Source organism: Neolamprologus brichardi, chromosome 5, assembly GCF_056152115.1.
Source record: "Neolamprologus brichardi isolate AB-2024 chromosome 5, ASM5615211v1, whole genome shotgun sequence".
Taxonomy (NCBI): Eukaryota; Metazoa; Chordata; class Actinopteri; order Cichliformes; family Cichlidae; genus Neolamprologus; species Neolamprologus brichardi.
Window position 1 is genome coordinate 31,590,726 of NC_142108.1, and position 6,000 is coordinate 31,596,725.

Sequence of the window (6,000 nt, forward strand, 5' to 3'; positions counted from 1 at the left end):
TTAGTCCATGCCCATTACGGCCATTGGCTTACCAGAAATGTGACACACACACACACACACACATACTCCCAACCCAGTGCAGCTTCACACAATAATATGGAGATGAATTAATACAGGCACATTAGTCTACCATGTTACATCGACCCATGGCTGGGTGGCTGAATCAGAAGCACTGTATCAGCTCTCTGTTGTTAGGTCTGAGGTAACAAAGGGGAAAATCCTAATAACATAAAAATGTTTTTGACCCTGCTGAACCTCTACTGCACAGGTGTCAAACTCCAGGCCTCGAGGGCCGGTGTCCTGCATGTTTTAGATGTGTCCTTGATCCAACACAGCTGATTTAAATGGCTAAATTATCACCTCAACATGTCTTGAAGTTCTCCAGAGGCCTGGTAATGAACTAATCATTTGATTCAGGTGTGATGAAACAGGGTGATATCTAAAACCTGCGGGACACCGGCCCTCGAGGCCTGGAGTTCGACACCCCTGCTCTACTGGCTTTTTCTGCTTTCTTTTGTTTTCAAAATCACAAAAGGTAATTTTAAAATTTCAAAATGTAATTTTTTTTAATTTAATAATAAAATAAAAATATAAAATTAAATTAAAATAAATAAATATGAAAATAAAATTTATATAATGGGGAGGTTTTTTCTTTTTGTTTTCGTTTAAGGTTCTGTTATACCGCCTCCCTTCTCATCGATTTTGTTGGGTTGTTACAGGATTGACTAGTTCTTATGACTACCAGTCCTTTTTGTTGTTTAAAAAAAATCATACTCTTTCAAATCTGAAATAAAAACATTTTTTAATGTATTGCTTACTTTATTATGCAGTGATATTATATTTACTGTTAATGTGATTCAGCGACGTAGTATCTGAAATCTACTGAAATGCAACCACCACAATCATCACATCCTCTTATACCACTCACCGCTGTGGTTTCACTGACCTGATGTCACGGTCCAGGTGAGTGCTGCTGGGCCTTCCCACAGGACCGGCGTTCCCACCGCCGGGCGGAGCCGCCACATTCCTTGATTATTATTATTCCTTGATAACTTTGAGGTTATGGTACGCACTTTAAGCACCTCCCACCTTTGTTCGCTGTTTCCATCTATTGCACCCACTCTAAATAAAGCTTTGTCACTTTTGGTTCCTGCGTCTCCGAGTGCTGCCTGCCTTAGAGTCTGTTTCCCACACTGACGTGACATCTGATTAATCTGGATGGTGGTTTTTTTCTCTTCTCAGTCTATATTGTTTCTCATACACACAGGTATTCCTGTACATAACCCTACGATCTTCAGTCTAAGTTAATCTGCTCTACTTGCCGTGTCGTTTTGCTGTGTCAGTGCCCTTTGCCTCATTTTCTCTGTATGGATGTCTGTTAACTTTTTTGTAACTGTAAAGGTAAAAAAAGGCACAAAAAGAGGAAAAGCATCAGTCGTGTGGTAGAATATGAAAAATACTTTGTGTGGGATATTTTAATATGGTTTAAAGAAATGTAACTTTATTTTCTGGCATTGCAGATTGCCTTCAGGTCAAATCTGAGGTTAAAGGTCAAATAGAGATTGTTATGGTTCCTAAATTTATGGTTTAAAGAAATCCAACATACAAGATGGCACAACGCTGCTGCCCTTAACAAGCGAAAAAGAGATGAGAGCCCAGCTAAAAGAAACAGAGGAAGAAGAGCATGAACCAAACACATGATGGGCTGTTTGATTCAGGCTTGTCCCTGAAACTAGTTCTGGTAAACTACGTGAAAACCAAAACAGTGCTGCTAAATCCCAACTCAACCTAAATGAAGCTTTAAATGCAACAGAAACATAAAATAGGTACGCAGGTGCAGATCGAGGCGAGGGAGAAATAGACCCTGACACCAGCTGTTAAACATCAAGCTCCGCCTTCTCTGATTTGTTCAGCAGTGAGAACAAATCAGAGAAGTGAGAAAGCAGGTTAAAGATGCTAACATAAAAACACAAAATGATGACTGGACCCACACACTGAGGTCACGTATAACAGAGATAATATAACATTTGAACTCTGACAAATACATTTGATAGTTGATGCAGTTTCAGTTCATAGCAGCCCAATTTCATCAAAATTAGAATAGTTCATGAAGACTGGTCAGCTGAAATCATCACTTGCCTCATGCTCGCCAGAATTCAGGGATCAGAATGGGTTTTATTCACAACTGCTTTCAATTAAAAGCTTTTTGTCTTAGAACTGACCTAGTATCATATAATGAAAACCAGAGCAAACAAACCATTTTAACCTTCAACGACTCGCCTCCTTTTTTGTTTTTTTGCTGTCATCCTAATCTTAAAAGCTGAGAAGATTTACATCTAAAACTATTGAATTGTTTCAGTTGTAATCCGGGATAATATTAGTCAATTATTTTATTTAGTCTATATTGATTCTGAGCTAAATCTGTGACTGCCCAGACCATCATTACAAATTAAGTTTTTTTTTAACAGTTTAAAAGGCCTGGTGTAATTATGAGAGAGTTGGGGTTGAAACATCTACTATAGAGCAGCAAAACTGAAAGGAATGTGTGCGGGGGCACCTGTGCACCATTGCATCACGCCTCGCCAGCTTAAAATCTGTGTAGAGTCCTGTGTTTGGAGTTGTTTGTTGATGTGTATGGCTGGCAGAGGCAGAGCTGCAGCCGAGTGTGTATAGCAACTGTGACAGAGATAATAAAGGATGCTAAAAAGCATGAAGGTACACCCGGGTCTGCCGTGGATTTCTTCCAGCATGTTTACATCTAAATGTTTCCTCTGATTTTTGTATACAAGATCTGTTCTGTGTAGAGAGTTGGTACAAATAAAAGCTTTCAGTTTTAATGTTTGACTCCTCTTTCAGTTGATAAAATATTTTCTGACTTTCAGTAACTATTTTTGTAGATTTAAATGAAAGAGTTTGACAGAACTGCATGTGGGTAAAATTTCAACTAACACTCCTACAAAACAGACCAGCAGAGGGCAGCAAAACACCACAACCACTGGTGTTGGCCCTCTTCCTTGGCCTGATTGAGAGGAACAAAAGGACTTCTGAACAGAAAATCTATTTTTATTCAAGATTGGTTATCAAAAGGTGTTTGGGCAATTGCCCATTTTGTAGATGAGGAAGGACATGTTCTAGGACAACAAGATTTTTGCCAAAAATTTAATATGCAATGTTGTAAAAGTAAATTTAATCGGGTTATAAAATCCATTCCATTGTCACTTAAAAACATAGTTGTAAATGATATCATATATTCTGACATCTCCCCCAAGTTAAGGCAATTATATATAGATGGTATTCGGTTTTGTGATGTTAAATGCAATAATAAGTTTCTAAGATCTTCATTGAGGAGTCTTTATTCTCCGAATTTACTTACACGTAATTACATATTAAAAGATTTCCAAAGGGAAGAAATTGAAAGAATAAGAACTGATTATATCACCTTCCCTATCCCTCCTAAAGGGAAAGAAGTCCAATTTAAAATGTTGAATAAAATTTACCCGACAAATAGACTCCTTAGTGATAGTGTTATGAAGGAAAGGAAGGCTCAGGGTTGAAGTAATTAGCACCATGGGCTCATCCGATGAGAATAAGAATAAGCAGTCATCTAATCACGGGGTTCTCATTTTATTCTCAAATCAATAATTCTCGAATCAATAAAGCAAAAGAAGGAAGGAAGGAAAGACACACATGGACTGCCAATGCTGAAAGAAAACAGAGATTTAAGTTACTAATTACCTTAAACAATACATAAAATACAAAACCTAAACAGAACCTCACCTCTGCTGCCGCCCCGTGTGGGAGTGAAGAAAGAGTGAGCCAAAAGTAAATGCAGTCCTTATATAATGTGTGACAGGTGAGTGCAATTAAGGACCAGCACCACACCCAATCAAAGGTGAGAGAACTAAACAAGATGCATCTGGTGAAGTGAGTGGGTGTGCTGGGATGTGCTAAAAGGTGGGTCTTTACAACAGATAGATTCAAAATAGAAACTGGTAATTGTGTATTTTGTGAAACAGAAGAGGAGGATTTGGACCATCTATTCTTTTTGTGCAATTTTATACAAATATTTTGGTTGGATTTTCATACCTGGCTTTATTACAGTGGGATTCAAATTACCCCATTTACCTTAAATATGATAATGTTTGGAGTGTTTTTGAAAGAAAAGAAAGCTAATTATGGTGTTAATGTGTTATTAATCTTGTGCAAGCAATTTATACATAAATGTCGTTTTTTTAAGACCAAACCAACATTAGCTTACTGGAAAAACGACTTAAACCTGTTGGTTAAATCTTTGACTTTAGTTAAAAAGAAAAAGGCTGCTCTTTTTGTTTCCTTTGTGGAAGATTTTGATTTAGTGAGTTAATAATCTGTTAAATTATGTGACCCCATCTTTATATTTTCTTTTTCCTATATATGAAAGCTGCTAATATGTAAGGAATGTCTATTCTCTGAATGTGTAATATATGGTGCATTTTGTTTGTATGTTAATTTTACTAATAAAAAAACAAAACAAAAAAAACAAACAAACAAAAGGACTTCCTGTTTCCTGTCCAGGTATTTGTCCTTTTTGTCCCCCTTCAGCTACTAACCACAGAAGATGCTCAAAGCATGCTATCGCCCACTAGTGGAAAGGAGAATCATCTACCCATCATTTCTCCACCTAGCTACAAAAGCAAATATTGACTTACTGATATGCTTATGTTGAAACATGCACTTTTACATCAAGCACCAGTACATCCACAAGAGGAAGGCTACAAATTACAAAAATGTAATTTCTTATACAAATAAAGCTTGTTTAAGCCTTAAAACCTTTGAGATAATTCTTTCTCTGGATAAATTTAGCAGTGGGAGTTTTTTTTACACTAAGTACGTAGAATGAATGGATTAAATATGTACACTAAAATATTTTAAAATGTTTTTAAAAATGCATCGTCTCTGGATATCACTCTGTCCAAAACGCCACTGTACAAAGAAAAAACAAACATGTATTAAATGCAATTAAAAGTACAGTGGAACCCCGACTTACGAATACCCCGTTTCACAAAAAATTCAAGTTACGAATGTATGAGTGAACAGTTGTTGAACAGTTGTTGTTTAAGGTGCAGTTCATGTGGAAGCCACCGGAGGGTGGTGTAGAGACATAATAAAAAAGTGGTGGCTAAAACATTGACTGTAGAAAACATGGACGACGCGTTTTCTACAGTCAATGGGCTAAAACCTAAGACGGTGTCATGTCTGCTCCCTGAAGTAATATCGTAACAACGAAGGCACTGAACGGCAGTATTTCTGCGCGTGTTACGGCAAAATGCCCGGGTAACGAAATCCGCTGGCTGTGATTGTCTGAGCCTACAATGCCCACAATGCCTTCTGAATCATGTGACAACCCCTTGGCTTCTGTACTTGCGCTTCGCTGTTCCACTTGAACGACGCATTGTTGTTCTAGTTAGCAATTAGCCTATAGCCTATTGTTCAGTATCGCCTCACTCAACGCGCGATGGGTGCTTCGACTTACGAAAATGTTCGACTTACGAAAAACCCTCGGGAACGAATTAATTTTGTAAGTCGGGGTTCCATATTCAAGCATCAGCAATAGAAAAAAAATCCTCAAAACCAGAAAAATACACAGGAAATATCAACAAGAAAAAGGGAGACAGCGAGAGAGAGAAAAACACTATATAAATCTTATTTTGGGGCTAAAGTCAAGAAACTTCTAAAGAAGTGTTATTTTTTTATGATTTGACCAATAGGTCACTTTAAAATGTCCAAATCTTTCCATTACCGTTTTTTTCTCTTAGAGATGCAATGGGAGAAATGTGTGTAGTTCATGCACACATTAACATCCTAATTCATCTGCTATCATTCATGTACTGCATTACGAATAAACACACTGCAGTATGACCATCATTAATAATATTCAAGAACCAAAAACTGAGGAAAAAAGAAAATATACACTTTAATGAACATCACAATAAAGTATCACAATAAAGTTTTTTTTCTCCA